At 43.8% G+C, this 16762-nt stretch overlaps 1 protein-coding gene across 8 annotated transcripts in view; it reads right to left on the reverse strand.

Moving 5' to 3' along the window:
• TSPAN18 (tetraspanin 18) overlaps nucleotides 1-16762 on the reverse strand; it is a 119155-nt gene that overhangs the window by 91924 nt on the left and 10469 nt on the right. Inside the window, exon 1 of one of the 8 annotated variants that reach the window (XM_014267499.3) lies at nucleotides 4643-4751. The exons of the other annotated variants lie outside the window; for them this stretch is intronic. The gene's annotated coding sequence lies outside the window, so the exon portion shown is untranslated. Of the gene's footprint in view, nucleotides 1-4642; nucleotides 4752-16762 lie in introns of those variants that run through there. 8 annotated transcript variants of the gene reach the window in all.

Consider the following 16762-nt stretch of genomic DNA (forward strand, 5'->3'; position numbering starts at 1 on the left):
TTTGTCCATAGTTCTCACAGATCCTCTGAGGATTAATTCAAGCAAATAAAGATCATTATCATAGATAAATGAAGACAAATCTCCCTGCAACATATCTAAGAGGTTACAAGTAAAATATTTCTTCTCACTCTTTTATTTTCTGCTATTTCATACTATGCCTCCCACATGGATTTGTTGTTGGCCTCAACAATAAATCTCTCTATGTATTCTCTCTTAAAATTCCTGCTTATCAAGACTTGTTACCCCTATTCACACTGTGCATGCCTATTCTAAGTAGAACTTGTTTATGGTGAATTCTCAACTATCTCAGCATCTCCAACTGCTGCTGAAAGGCAGCATAGCAGTTGGAGGCGTCAAGGGAGAGAGTTGTCCTCAGATCAACTCCAACCGAGGAACTCCTCAGTCACATCCTGTACTCCTGAGCATGGCAAGACCAGGCTGACAGTCTGGCCTGACAGCTCGGTGACATCTCTTGTTAATAGAGTCTAGAAAAGCTTTTTATGGTAGCTGACAGAAGCCATAGTAGTAACTTAAGACAGGTTCATGCTCCACTTATTTTGCTAGTGTTTGGTTTAGTGAAGTACTTCCATAAATTTTCAGGGTAGACCCCATTAGAGAATGCCCAGATTAGACAGGGACAGGTACCTTAAAGGATTCAAAGCCCAGCCTTGTAATTTTGCTAAAGAGTAACTGTGATTCCCCACTCTGAAAACTGGTGGGTCAGTACAAGGTCCAGCACGAAGGGGCTATAGACTGATATTTAAAGTTATGGCATCAAAAATCATTACTATGGACAGGATAAGCAGAGCAGTGGGTGCCAGATGGGAAGGTAGCAATAAAGAGGGCAGATGGAGCCATGAGCTGAGGGAGGGGAGGGAGCAGACACAGGGTTATATCCTGAGCTGTGGGCACTGCACAGGGCCAGCGCTGGAGAAAAGGAGCAGGCAGGGACTGCAGCTCACCAGCCCCTCCAGAGAAATCTGCTCCCAGCCTCCAAAAGCATGCTTTTCATAAATCAGCCAACAGCTCCTTAATGTGCAACTTCACCCTCAACATGGGCAGAGATGCATCCAATCAGGGATGGCTCCGGAGTGCTCTGCCAGCAGAAGAAGCTGAGTAAATTACAACACTCTCCTCAGGATCATTACAGAGAAAGAACAGCTGGAGACAAGATCCTGGAATATGAATGGCTCACAAAGAAATCCAGATAACAAAGCACAGCTAATGTATGTAGAGCTTCGGTGTCTGATAACATGAGAGCCCATTAAAGGACCAAGGGGTGCCAAAAATATGCTTCAAGTGAAAAAACAAAACATAACTGCACAACAAAAAACAACAACAAAACCCCCAAAAAACCATAAGCAACACATGTACTGGAAAAAGGGAAAAAAAAAAAATCCTTAGCATGAGGACACAAACCATAGAAAGGGGCCCTCAAGACCACAAGCACTACTGCTGGACACTGATACCTGTGGCATGTTCAGCAGGGCCAAGTCAAACACACCACAGCTAGGTCCAAGTTAGTCGATATTGCAGCTTTGTGTGGAGATGCAAACTCGAGTTCTGGAGGCAGTAAGATGGCCACAGCACCCTACACATCTAAGGCTCTGTTTACTGGTTGTCCTGATACCATTGTATCACTTCCAGGTCCAGAAGCACTTTTCTAAACACTGTCCCTGGCACCTCTTAAGTGCAATATAGGCAAAGATGAAAACAGCTTTTCCATCTCATTTTATCTCTCTTCCTCTCTTTCTGCAAGTCTGTTTCTCTCTTTGTAGAAAGAAACATCAGTTAAGTCATCCAGCAAATGGAAAGTGGTTACAGTTTCTGCTGAAAGGGACACTGTAGCCATGAAACTACCACTACAATTAGTCATTTGAAGTCTAATGGAGCAGGAAGCAGCAAAGTATGCAGTAAAACTCACAGAGAATATCCACACTAAGCACACATTAGGCTAGAAGCAGCTGTGGTCATACCAAATTCAAGGTCCCCAAAATGAAATTTGCCTGTGCCTGAAAGAATGTTCTTCATTCAACATCCTTTAAACCTGATTGAATCAGTCTCAGTGGTTCTCACACACAAGCCAGGCAAGTTCAGCAGCTCTGAAAACTCTCCTCAGTTGCATGCCCTTGCCCTTTGAGCTTGCTTTAGGTATCACACTCGAAAGCTCTAGAGAATCTTCAAACCATCCAGGGACACAGGTCTGATCAAGCCAGACATCATCTCCACAGCAGCAACACCACTAAGGGCAGCTCCACGTCTTGTTTTCCCTGCAGTGCTGGTGATTGGAGCTGGGAGATGGCAATCCAGACCAGAAATCAGGAGCACCCACTGGCAGTGTGGCTCTGGCACAGACCTTATCTGCACAGCTCTGCTTTGGCAGCTCCCATAGCAGCCTATGGTACCTCTGAGTCTCAGTTTTCTCACCCTGTACCACGGGCAGCACACACCATTTCTGTATCTCACTGGAGTGCTGCGTTACCTGTGGTTTGCTCACTCCCACAGAGAGACCAAACAGCACATTTCCTCAGGTAAGCACATCAAGAGACAAATTCTAGTCCCAACTTGAAGGATATATATGAAAAGTTAATATCTTTGAGTCTCCTTTATGCCCACCAGCAAAATCCACCCACTCCTGCAATTTGCTTTGAAATAAGGGGAAAAGCACTAATTGTTCAGATTTATTTGCTGGCTGCAGCACCTAAGAGTATGCATTCTCTGCAGACATGAACTTGCTCTGGCCCAGGGCTTGAGAAAATACCAGTTTTGCTGGTGCACAGCATTATCTGTTGAAAAACTCACCACATCATGCACTACATGCACTTGACTGACTAAACTTGGACTCTAAACCAGAACAAATATATTGCTGTGAAAAGCCCAAGACACGTCTGAGCAAGTTATTTCCAGATGATTTTCCAGTGAACATCTAACAAAACTGAAGTTTATATTAAATATACATTGAGGATTTTCTCTTTCTTTTGAGAGTAATCAACATCCAAGTTCCTCTGCCCCAGGAGGTACTGGTACAATCCACTCTGATTAGACTCAGAAGGGGGAGCAAACAGACAATTACTCTGATAACAATCTTATCTGAGGATAGAAATGAGATTAGCGGCCTAACTGCAGTGATTCTTACCCAGATACACTGTTAAATTCTGACTAACCCAGCATGGGACAGGGAAGGAATTTCCCTATGGAGCCTGTTGGCAAGTAAAGTAAGGTGAAATTCTTCCCCTGCGAGTTCTTTGGGCAGGGATGAGCAAAGAGAAGAGCAGCAAAGAGAATTATCTGTCAGGACCCAGTGACCATGAACAGCACAGGTTCCAGGCTAGACATGTTCCTGATATTGCAGCAGCTGAGCAACTTGTTCCCTCTGGTCTCCAACTGTTAGAATCTTGAAAGCAAAAAACAGAGTAAAACTGGCTGGGACCCTTCCCTGCCAATAGGGAACAATTTCATCCTGTTGGCTCTTGTGTTATTTAATTTTTTCAAATCTACTCTCAAAATTCTCAGAAAGTACAAATTAGCTTCTCATGAACCTAATGACCAATACTGCTGTGAAATCCTCCATTAACGGTTTTGATTGTACTTCTGTAACTTGATCTCATTGTTTTTAATTATTCCATTTAAAACAGCCAAATTAACTCCTGTCCCCAGAGTGTTTATTGCCTTCACACGTCTGGAACAATGAACAGTAATAGACAGGGCAACATGATGGGATATTAAGAGAACTTCTCCGAGATAAGGATCCCAAATAAGTCTTCCCTTTATTCTCACAAAGACAGATAATTAATACAGTAACAGGACAGAAGCCTAGCTGCTCAGAAGGTTGCTTGCACCATGCCTATACCAAGAGGTTTACACAGGGTCTTGTGAGTATTGCCTGCAGTGGGCACGGCACAGCAGCCCTGAGATGTCAGCTTTAAGGCTGGTAAATCCGGATGCTGCAGGCTCTGCTCTGCAGCTGGGAATGTGCCTGTGGAGGGGTGGGGACACCCTCAACAACGGAGCTGGTACCTTTTAATGAACCCCTTACATTGCACGATTGCAGGAAGAGGTTAAAGACCAAAAAAGACACCCCACAGATTCACCAGAAATACCATACCCGAAAGGAATAACAATTTCAACAATCTGGGTAAATCAAGCTGATGGTGATTTGAAAACTGATAAAAGGCAGAGGGTTAAACTTTCCTCACCCAGTATATGACAGCATCGTGCTTCAGTATTTGCAGTTTTCTTTACACATCTATCTAGACCAAGATGAATAACCTTATAAAAATACATAAGTAAGCAGCAGAAGAAATGGGCCAACTGCTGTACTGCTTTGCTGATCTGAATTCACAGCATTTAGTTATAATCCTTCATATAGGAAGTTTATTTATACAGACAGGGATTTGGGGAATTCTGCAGGATTAGTCAATCTACAGCATTCTCAGGGCATGAATTTTAGCATCAGAGTTACACTGCCTGGATAGTCAATGCCTAGAGTAAATATTTGGGTTGATGAAGGTTAAACAGATTAAACAAGATGAAGCCAGGTTTCTCTGCTTATTTACACACAAGCTTAAATATTGCTGCTCTTCATTTAAGAAGCCTAGTTTAAAAGAAAATCCCACAAAAGCAACAAACATAATATACTTACCCAACCTGAAGTGAGATAGCACCAAGATTTCTATCATCTTCATCCTGGGTAGGCATGTGACAAAGCCACACACTGAATCACAAATCTCACACTCCTTGGCCTCCTTATGGGAAACACGCAGAGGAAACAACAGCTTCAGCACAGGCTTGCTGCTCTGAGTTTCAGCTGCACCAGGGAAATGGGATAAACAACCCCCCTCCCGGATCTATTCAAAAACAAGAGGGAAATAATTGGTGTGAAAACCATTTACAGTTCAGTTACACTTTTGTGATGTGAAGAGGCAGTTATGCACAAGGCTGTCTGGGACCTGAGCGTGTCCATCAGTCCTACTGTGGAGAGGATTTCCAAACGTTCCCAGCAACGCCACTCATCAGCTTTCATCAAAATCAGCAATAAATTCCCATCCATAACAGGCAAAGCAGTGTTAAACTAAGTCCAGTTCCTACATCCACCTGCTGTATCCTCCAGGCTTAGTGACATTTTCTGTGTCATATCAAGTCCCTGATCTAAGGCCCCTCCACTGCCAATAGGTTTTGGATCAACTGGTGAAGGACCAAGCACTAGACCCAAAAAGCAAAATTTTGATTTCACTCTTTGATACACAGATGAAGATTGAAAGCAAACTGATAAGGCAGGTATGCCAGCAGGTACACAGCTAGCACAAGCAGGCTTTGAGGAGGAGTGGCCAAGCATGGGTTCACATTTCAGTCCATTTGTACAGTTTCAATTTCTGAAACAATTTTATTAAAAGGAACAGACATTAAACTGTTTTCTATTAAGGCATCAAGAAAAATACCCCACTTGTGTCTAAATTAAATGCCTCTGCAGAACACTACTCTCACTTGCCGGATTTCCACCCTTCACTACTGCACATCACTCAGCCCTGACCCCACTGAGGTTGGGTTTTGTTTACCACAGCCTCAAGAAAATTTGTGTACAAATTTCGGACACTTTGGAGGAAGGATTTCTACCAATCCACGTTTACTCTGAACAGATGTAACATTCCTAGGAAGCTCTCAGCTGACTGCCTTTGAAGTCTGAAGAAAAAGGGAGGGGTGGGAGGGGTTGGGGGAGCAAAATAAAAAAAAAAAAAGCTCGACCTTGAAAGCTGCATTTCTTCCCTTAAAAGAAGAAGTCTCCAGGGACTCGTGAGCAAAATAAAAAGCAAATTCTCCAGATCCTTATCTCATGTTATTTTTGAGGGTGTTTTCTTTTGTTCCTTTGCTCTTGTCATCTTTTGGATTAAAGGACTTTCACAGAAGCAGCCCATGCACAAGCAAACCATTCGCCATTCCAGATCTGTGCCCGCCAGGCCAGGGCAACTCCCCCCACTTCAGCTTTTCCTTTCAACAAAAGCACAGCCCAGCCTCAGACCCAAGCACGACAAGAAAAATTTCATGACAGGCAGCTTGCTGAGTTGTGCAAAGGTGAAGCACGGACCCAAAGTGAATTCCCACCCACAAAAGCACCCTCACAGCCAGTCACACCTTGTGATGGGTCAGGGTCTGCACAGCACGTACACAGCACTCAGACTTGCACACCGACTGCCCCCGGAGCTGCACTGTGACCTCTCACACAGCCATGGCTGAAAATATTATTTCATCAGACACAGCTTACACTTACCCCAAAAATCTCTGTGGGGACTAAGTTAACTTTAACATGGCAAAAAGGGGCTGCCTTTTCTGTTTTGCTTCCCTCTGTCTGCTGCCATGTCTTCGGCATTCTTCTCCTCCTCTCTCAAACTCAGCTCCTCCTCTGTTAGCCTGCCCTATTAACCTTCTCCATATCCCACCCACCCAAATTTGCACATTATTAAGCATCCAGAGCCTTTTGTTCAGGTCCTTAAACAAAAGCATGGCTACTGCATTTCCTGGCAAGAGGTGTCTCATACCCAGAATCACTTAGGGCAGCTCTCATAGACTCATTACTCCCAAATACAAAATCCGGGCACGCCAGACAGGCGAATTCAAGGACATGTCCTTTCCCGAATTCCACAGAGCAAGATAAGCCTGCGAGCCTTGTGCTTACTTTATCTTAACTAAGAGGCTTCCCTCGTTTTCTCACTCAGTAAGAAACTAATTATTTGCCACTGAGGCATGGAATAGGTTAAAGTTTCCTCTGTCCTGTCTCAGTTCCCTTTGCAGATTAGGGGAAAACAATGAAGTCTCCGCACTTTGTGATATTGCTAATGCTTCCTGTGGGGATAGCAGCGCCGGCTGCAAAGAGGATTATGATCACAGTTTAAAAGGAGTGTGCACTGTACTGCCGCAAGAGGCTCGGGCTTATCAGGAAAGAAACCGAGCTGCCCCCAAACTATGCACTCGGGACTCCTGCCTGCCTTCGGCTCTGGCTGGTGGCTGTGCCTCGGATCACACACCGGCTTATCGGGAGCGATAAAGCCGAGGCTGATCTTGGAGGGGCTGGCAGGGGGGGATAAATGAGTAACGCTGTGCAAACAGCTTGCAAACATTCACCATCAGAACACACAGCAATGTTTACAGACCGTCCCACCGCATTCATCTGCAACAAAACACCGGGCTGGCAGGGTGCAGGGGCTATGCATTCCTGGCCACAGCTGGGGAATTTGAGAGAAAAAGTGGAGGACCAGCACTAGCCGTGGTGATGTTGGCTGGCCTTCCAGAGGCAAGGCTGCAAACGCTTTGGAAAGCACAGCATCACCAGTGGGATCTGCTACGAGCAGATTTAGCTTTGAGGTGCAGCTTCAGAGCTGGTGAAGGGCCTCTGCCAGTCTCAGTGCTGAGCACAGAGGGGACTCATTGGTGGATAATAAGAAATTGCTGCTGTGGAATCATAAGGTGCATTTCTATCACTGGGCCCTCTAAGGTACCAGGAACAAGACACAAGTTTATTCACACCCATTCATCTCTACCAGCACAACTGCTTGTTTATAATGACAAGGCTTTGGCCAAAACAGCAATCAAAAGTTCATTGACTTCAAATAGTGCCTAACCTACATGGCAGGATGCAACTACAGGCCAGCATGGCACTTTCTTCCCCTTTGCATAGTTCAGCCAGCAGGAAAACCTGTATCCTTTTGGTAGACACACACTGACGTGTGTCGAGAGGGCTTTGCTGTTCCTGTTGGTTTGATTTGGTAGTTTGTTTCTTTTTTAAAACGCTATGCCTGTGCTTGCTCTCCTCCAAGTAATTTGTACAACTGATACAAGCTGAAGTTATCAGATATTCCCCCTCACCCTTAGTTCTATTCAGAGAGGTTTAATAGCTCCCTATCTGCTTGCTAGAGGCTACAACAACAAGCAATAGCATTAATGCATGTTCTCCTGAATTTTTATAGGCTTAAAAATCCCTGAGCTTCACCCAGCATGGCACTGTCTCATTACACACTGCTGTTCCAAGCAGTTTTTGCCAACTCCCACCACACTCCAGAAACACCACCGACCAAACCTCCCAGCTAGCTATAATACTGAACAAAACAACAGTTTTAACATGCTCACAAGGCACTTCCATGAATTGTTGCATGATTTAAACCAAGCTGTTTGACTTCTGCAGAGGGATAAGGTCTCTTTCAGTCAGTGAAAGCTTGGATGATTTTTGCAGACTGAAATAAACCTTCTTGTGCTGGCAGAGCTCAGGCATCTCTACTGACCTTTGCTGCTGGATGCCAGGCTTGCCCAGGTTCCCTCTCTATCCACTGCTCCTTACCAACAATCTCTACTGAAGAGTAAAGGGAGTAGAGATGAAAGACCAAAGACTTTCCTGACTGTTACAAAACAGAGCAGAAATTTTCCCATCAGTGTGACCCCAACCAGCTTGTGCTTTTAGGGACTTGGGAGCCCCAGTAGAGACCTGAATTCCATCTGGCCTAATGGTTGAGATGTTCTCCCTGAGAACAATGGGGCCAGAGACATCCATTATTAAATTAAATAAAATCACTGTTTTCCAATTTTTAGTCAGGTCATCATGTGGGCCCTGAGCCTTGAAAAGGACAACCTTCAGTGCACTTCTCAATTTCACATGCTGAGAGCCAGGTCACTTAAGGTATGCAAGGAAACTTCACAACTCAGAAAAAATGTCCTGCTTGATGGTGTTTTAGAGATTACTAAAAAGAATAATAGGATTATTTGATAACAGGTTCTACACAAGGCATCAGTGAGAGGAAAAGCAGCCTAAGCAAGGAGGACCAGCACAGAAGGAAAGAGAAGCAATCCAAAGAAATCTATCTAGGTGGAGTTTGAATATGTAGGCTTGAGAAAAAATAAATTGATAAGACTGATCCACGTCTAGTTAAAGGCACTTCATCACCATGTTTCTGCATCATCTGCAGAAAAGTCATTCTTGTTAGCAACATGGATATTGAATTGTGTCTCTGCTCCTTCCATCCTCAGTGGCTCAAAGCCCTCTTGACTGACAGTGGCATCCATCCTCATACTGAAGAGACCTTTGATACGCCCCATAAAGGGGACCCATCCACAGGATGGACTGTTGATTTAATGCAAAGGAAAAGCAAACACACTTTGCCAGGCTTTCACCAGCAGAGCCAATCAAAACTGCTATCAAAGAGAAAGCTGGGAACAAGGAATCAGGAGTAGCTACACAGGCAAACTTGACACATCTGTGTCCTGTTCGACAATGCAGGACAAAGCCTACATAAAGTCTACCTTAAGATTTAACTGAAAAACAAGTTAGTTAGATAACTTAATGTCTGACTTTCAGAAAGACTAGGTACACAGAAGAATTGCAGCCACAATAAACAGGAGAAGCATCAACACTTCATGTTAAAACATGTTATTTTTCAACATGGGCCTTAATGTCAAATGTAGTGATTCATTTTAGGACCTGCACAGACTCAGCAATGCATTTCTCACATTTCTCACCAGTCATCTCTACCACAGCAAAAGACAAACCAGGCTGGACTGAGCTGACCACATCACACCCAGGAGCTCCACACATCTACGGTCTCCTGAGCCTGCTTACCTGAAAGACATTTAGCACTCTCAACACTTTAAACTGGGAAGTGTTTGCTGCCCTGCTTGGATTTATCTCACTCTGCCTATACAGAGACTTTGGCATATCAACTTTCAGAATGCAATTTATACATTTCTAAAATCAATCAGAATCCCTAAGCTTTTACAAAAGGAAATGAAGAATATTACTGTCAAACGTCCATCACACCTAGAAGCCTAGGTGACTGTCATACATTAAAGAAATTAAAAGGCTGCATTTGAGATAGTATATGCTCTTCCCATCCCTATCTTGAAAGGCTATGATTAAAGTGCTCTAAGAATCAAAATTCAATTTCTTTCAGGTCTTGCAAACAACATTGGCCTTGAGCTGAATGCTGCCAGCCTGCCTGCAGCCTTTGAGGAGATTAGGCTTTTACCAGCCAGCTATGAGAATCTTAAATCCAGTATTAATCCTAATTCCCATTTACCCACATCTTCATTGTGCAGTGAAAGCAGGCTGTACATGAACTTGCACGTTCACTCTTCCATGTGCAATGATCTGTGTCACCAACCTAAGCTTCATGTATGTTTAAGAAACACATTGCAGCCTTGGTTTACAGAAAATCACAGCAAAAGAGAGACTGGAGCTAGAAAGAGTTTGTCACACTGGGAGGGTTTCTGAGAGATTGCATGAACAGGAAATTTTCAGCACAAAAGTTTTAGTCAGTCAATAACAGGAGATTTCAGTCCTGGCTTGGAAGAAAACAGGATGAACAAGCAGGTCACAAGGACACAGAATCACCTGTGACCCTGACTCCATAATCAAGGTGCAGTGGTGCTGCCAGCATCACCCCACCAGTACCAAACCTCGCATGACAACCACTGGGACTGCAGAAAGCACTGTCCGTCATCACCATGATCAGAGTCACTGCCAGGATAAGTTTCTGGGGACAAGAGACTCAGCATTTCCCCTGAGCAAACCCTTGCTCCCCTCTCCTCTTAGAGGTTCTGCAGCTGGCACAGCCCACCTTGCCACCCTCTCATCATGAGCCCCAGGGGTCAGGTCAGAAGGAAGGCATTGCCTGCAATGGTCTCCTGAGGCTGAGCTCACAGACTGGCTGCAGAGGCTTCTGCTAAAGTTGTCTCTTCCTAGCTGTCCTGGGGTGTCTCTATGATGCTTGTATCCCCATTCATCTGTTTAGCCCAGAAATAAGTTTTGCACCTTTGAGACTGGTCCTGAGAGTGAAGGTGGGGAAGAAGAAGCGCGGAGTTTGTTGTCAGAAACTGCACTTGCTGCCTGCACCCTGCTCCTGAGCTGTGCTGTCTGCAGACAGACAGACAGCAGGACAGAGCTCTCCTTTTCTTATAGTTAGTTTTTAGCTAGATGAGGCAGAGAAGTTCCGTGGACTGTGGTTGTCTTTTTTCTTGGAACTGTTTAAACCTACTCTGGACAGAACACCCAGAGGAGCACCAGCAGCTCACACCTGAGAGCAGACTGAGTGAGCTGAGCTACAGCCCACAAAGGGGACTTTCTGAGTTTGTCATCTCTTTAGATAGGCAAGAGGTTTTATTGTTTCATATTGGGTTTTTTTTTTTGTTTTTTGGGGGTTTTTTTGTGCTGCTGAATGCTTTGTCTGTTAAATAAACAGTATTTTCCTACTTTTCTCCAAGGAAATCTTTTCCCAAACCAGCTAGGGGAAGGGCTGCTTAAATCTGCTTTCTAGAGGAACCCTTTGGAGGTTTCCTCCCAAATTTGCCCTAAACCAAAACAGCAGTGTAAAGGCCAAGGAGCCAAAGTAACTATTTCTGTGTCCTTTCTAACATCACTTTACAGCAATTCCCTTTCAAATCCCATTTTGGCAGCCAAACTGGACACATCTCCAGGCTGCCAAGCTTGCTGGATCATCCATGGTAAGGTCAGATTATTCAGTGTGTCTTGGTATTCCTAGACAAAGAATACTGATCTCAGAGACAAAGCAACTGAAAGTGAGGACAGACTGCTGCTTCATCTGCTATCAAATGGGACAATTTCAATTCATTTACAATAAAGTTCTCACACATATTTGGAAAAAAAACCCATTAATATTTCCTGTGTTTAAAGCACAAGAATTCATTGCAGATGAAAGGAATCTTTCAGGAAACACATTCCCAAGAGAACAAAAAATGTATTTGGCACCACTGCCTGTTACAAGCAAAAGAACAGGCAAGGGAGCCAACAACAATTATGATTTTTTTTTTTAGTGAGTACAGCAATTGAAGAAAACCTTTCTTTCCATCAACTTCTAAAAAAAAGCCACCTGAACTTCCCAAACTAAAAATGTGATGAGATTTAGGGACTATATTCTCCAAATGGAGGCACAGCTATAATTCCTTCTCTTTGCAACTGGCTATTACTTGCTGCTTGCCCATTGGGACTCTCCAGTGGAGATCCCCGTGAAGTTGTGGTGCACTGCAGTAACAGCAGGCTGGGCATCAGCTGAGCTGTGGTAACTCTCCATGTTCATGCTCGTCCTCTGAAGATGATGTGATGTAGTTTAATTTAGCAGTGATAGAGCTTAGTTAAATTGCATTACCTTTCATTTGCCATGGGCTAAGACCACACACATGGACAACAACCATAGCTCACCCAACAAGTAATTTGACTGAGTGCCTGGCTTCTGGAGTACTGCAGGCTGGTTTGTATAGACTTTTTGCCTAAAGTTCAAGCCAATATTTGAACTGAGAACTTTCTCTTTCCCAGAAGATGTTCTACCCATCATGCTGCTACATGTCCTGGGGTAAGGTATCTTCAGCCTTGGGAATTTGGAAACACAAAGACTCTTGGTGTAAATGATTATTGCTACACTGAAGATTGAAATCTTTCAAAGTACAACAACTCCAATGCTTTAAACCACGTCAGTTTCTCTGAGAAGAGAGCAGAGATATGTCCAGTATGAGCAAATAGGGAACGTTGCCTCTTTACTGTCATGGCTGCATCTCCTACAACTCTTCTCACCTCAGAAACATAGACCAGTACATGAAGAGGATCCACAGCCAACTTCTGAAAGACGGCAACTTGCAAGATCGAGACTCTGGTTGCTGTTAACCATCCCTTCCACACCCCTTCTTTGCTCATGAAGTCAAAAGAAAGGAGAATTATGGTTTTAGAACCAAGCAGGCATGTAAAAGAAAAAAAAAAAAAAAGTCAGAAGCCATCTATCAAAGAGGGTGACCCATTTCCTTCCAATAAATACCCTTTACAGACCATGCCTGCATATCCCACTGCCCTTTTGGCTAGTCCAGCAACCTGCTTCACCGGCTCATCCAAAAGCCTGACTCTGCATCACACTTTCCTTCAGACATAGTAGAGGATTTTGTTTTGCATTGGTACTTAGCATTTAATCTGCAGAGATTACCTGCATACTTAATCACAGAAGTGACATTGACATGCCATGTACTTACATTCCCTGTAAATCCTGCTCTTCCCACTGCCAACACCTTCCTCTTGTGGCATGCAAGGAGGGATTGTGGTGGAAGAATACAGCTCAAGCTCCCTTCTCTTCACACACACAAAAACCCAAATGGAAAATGCAAAGAAGTTGCACAGTTTAAAATTCATGTCTGCAAACCAACTATGGACACATTAGGTGACACCTGTTTATTCATGCAACCTTAAATTTTCAAGATTAAGTGAAAAGCACATGTTGTGAGAAATAAGAATTAGAAAAAGGTAGAGATTTTTTTTTTTCCCAGTGATCACAAAAATTTCAGGGGGAACCATTTCTCATAAAAAAAATATTGTTTGCAATTTTCTAAAGCCACCCACTGAGAAATGTAAGAATTAAAGAAAAAAGAGTCCACTGAAAACAGCCTTTTAATATACATGAGATTGGCAAGTGAATTGTAACTGTCTATGATGGGGAAAAAATACAAGGGGATGGGCTGCATAGCTATTTCTTCTCACACACACACTGACTAAAGTAATAAATTTGCTGAAAGCCAAACAGGAAACCATGGTCAACATGATGCTTAGTGCACTATGCACCAGCCATATCTTCACATTATTTAGAACAATCCATGTTAAAACAGCTTTCCCTAAAGCTGGCCTCCCAAATGTCCTATCCAATCTACTTTAGGATGCCCCAAGCTATACAACACCTCAACAAACTCATGGCAAATGAGAAAGGAAAAGCCTATTCCACAGTGTCTCAGTGCTATCTGCTCTCTTTGCCTTACTCCATCCAGTGTCTCCTAGGTCCCAAGCCCAAACAAATCCCTGCAGCAATCCTTTCCATACTGCCTGCCCTTGCTCCTGCCCCCAGAAGCAACCAAAATGGAAAAGACTGATGCTTTGAAGATTTGAAATAAGCTGGCAGCTCTTATTTAACAGTAAATATGCCTTAAAAATAATAAATAAATAACATTACAGGTTCACAGAAACCTGAAAGCCATAAGCTTAATGGCCTAGATATCCCTGCAGCTCAGTGATTTGGGCTCTCCTGAGGCCTAAAATTGCCTGGCTAGTCCTGATTAAAAAGATAAGCACAGACAGATCCATTGCTCTAAAATATTTCCGAGACTGCTAAAGGAATGACTTGAGTCTCATGAGCCTAATAATACACAATTTCAGCCACTTATATTATTGGCTAGCCAAGTATTTACCTGGTTCCAAAGCAGAACTTTAACAGAATCTCTGTAGAGTTGAATGAGGTATTCCTAACAGGTCAAAAACTTCAGCCAAAAACCTAAATAAAGGGAACAGCAGCTCCTGCACAGACCTCACCAGCCCAGCCAGTTATAGCAGCAGCAGCAGCAGCAGGGCAGCCCCGGCACTGCAGAGCCACTGCAAACACAGCACCTGCTCAGCGCCTCAGACATGCCTTGCTGCCCAGCTCAGGGCAGCCATGGAGAAAACACTCCCAACCCGTGTGTCCTCCCTGCCTTAGGATGGTGAGGCAAGGCACCCAGGAGAAGCAGAGTCTCCTCGATGGAACACAGTGTCCTGTGCCACGGTAGGACACTCACATTCCCTCTGTGCAGGGAGGCCATCAATCCGTGCTGTCCCAGGGCCCTCAGCAATGTGCAGGACTGGATGAGTTGCTGAGGCAGGGACAGACCTGCCCCACAACAGAGGTGTCCTTGGCAGTGCAGGCATGTTCTGCAAAGCGGGTGGGGGGCACGAGGGGCACCAGTGTGAGCTCTTCAGCCTTTCCTGTAGAGTGCTGGCTGCAGGGAGTACCTGGCCTACACAACAGCTGCAGGTGGGCCCAACTGTTCATACAGAATCGGTCTATCCACATGATGGGTGCATCAATCCTCCTTATCACTGGGAGAAGTGGCTAACAGATGAGAAGCTACTTAAAACTTAATTTCTGATTAAACCATCCATTTACAGTTGAATGTCATCATTCTCACTTCCCCTCCATCAGCTCCATATATTGAAAGGGTTAAAAAAGACAGCAGAACCATTAGCATTTTGATAGCTTTCCACACATGTATAGCAAAAAGTCTTTAAAATTCATTGCACTGAGATAATCCTTCAAGTCTAGCATTTCCTCCTCAGCTTGAGGCAACCAACTGGCTTTCCTCCCCTTAATACCTTAATAGAAAGCTCCAAGGAGTTGCCAGGCTAGAAGTCTCATATATGCTCAAGAAAAGCAGAGTCCTGAAGTTCAAGAGAAGCCATGTAAGGTGTCTGGGGCTTAATTAAGAAACAACTGTAGGGGGCATCTTATTAGATACTGCAAACCCCTAGAGATCCTGGCTTCTGTACATCACAGCTCACAAAACATGCACACGCTGTTTTCCTTCCAAAATGCTGAGCACACACAGCTCCCACTAATTTCAGCTGCCACAGAAGGTGCTCAGCATCTCTGAGGAATAAACAAATTAAAAACCTTGACCCTGATTCCACTCAAGCTTGGGGACTCGAGCTCTCATCAAGATCAAGGCTGAATTTTTTAATAGTGTTAAAAAATCTCGAGAACAAAGCTGTGATTTTGAACTGCACAACTGGCATTAATACTCAGCAGCTCCCCACCTGTGCCTGGGATGTTATTTTTTTTACAGCATGTGCTGTTTTAATAACTCCAAAGCAAATTGCTTTCTCAAGGAAGCACCCGGGAGTGCCTCAGGGCAGGGAAAGAGGCCATCTCGCTTTGTGCCTTTGATTAGGTTTGCTGCAGTGAAAACAGGTAGATGCTGCAGGACCACATCACTCCTCAGATACCACTAAAGCACAGGACTCAAGGAGTCACTAACTTGTTAAGGGCTATTAGGCCTGATAATATGCTCTTCCCAAACACTATTTTTGGGGGAAATCAGTCTGAAAAACCAGTCTGTTCAAAGGAAAATGCTTGTTATGAACCTCTGCACATTTCTAAGGAAGTTTAACAGGCAAGAAGTTGACATTCTAAAGAAAGAAAGAATAGCAGTGAATGCACTGCAGTACTACAAAGAAAAGAAGGTCCAGATCTCAGGGCCACCACCTGTAGTCTCCCACACTCTAGTGCATATCCCAAACCATGAAATATTGATTATTTTGGCTGAGGTAAAAATTTCCCACCCCTAACTCCATTCCTTCCTTAAAACTTCAGAACATCTTTATTTTCTATGAGAAAAAACCAATCAACCAAGCCTTGCCCCTAACCTCCACCTGCAAAAAAACTCCAAACACCTCACAAATTGAGCTTCATTTACAGAGAAAAAGTTGTCCTATCCAAATTTAGTAAATGCACAATTAAGACAGCAAAAAGAAGAAAAGGCCTTATCAACATATCATCAAGTTACTTGGGACATTTAGCTCCAAGAGCACAGCAAAGCAAGTGATTTATTAGGGATAAATCTAGCTAGGAAACATCTTCTTATGACACAGGAAATACTCTCTCCCCATTTTTTAAACCTGAGCTGTCTTTCCTAGGAGCAAAATTTGGATAGGTGTTGTTCTGTTATTTTCTAGTGTGTTACAGGTTTCCCATAATATCCTCAGCAAGTTATTTAGATTTCACTTACATCAGTAAAATGGGGATTCTCTGCCTCAAAAAGGTGTTACAAGGATACAAGCCATTTGCAACTGTGAGAGGTTCAGATAATGTGGACCACACAGACACTCAATAAACAAGTGGTAGATAATTGCTGTGACATGAAACAGAGAGGCTGCATCTGCCAGAAAATTTCTGAGCAACTGACTCATTGTGGTGGGCCAGTCCAGGGTAGT

The sequence above is a fragment of the Zonotrichia albicollis genome, chromosome 6, assembly GCF_047830755.1.
Source record: "Zonotrichia albicollis isolate bZonAlb1 chromosome 6, bZonAlb1.hap1, whole genome shotgun sequence".
NCBI classification, from domain to species: domain Eukaryota; kingdom Metazoa; phylum Chordata; class Aves; order Passeriformes; family Passerellidae; genus Zonotrichia; species Zonotrichia albicollis.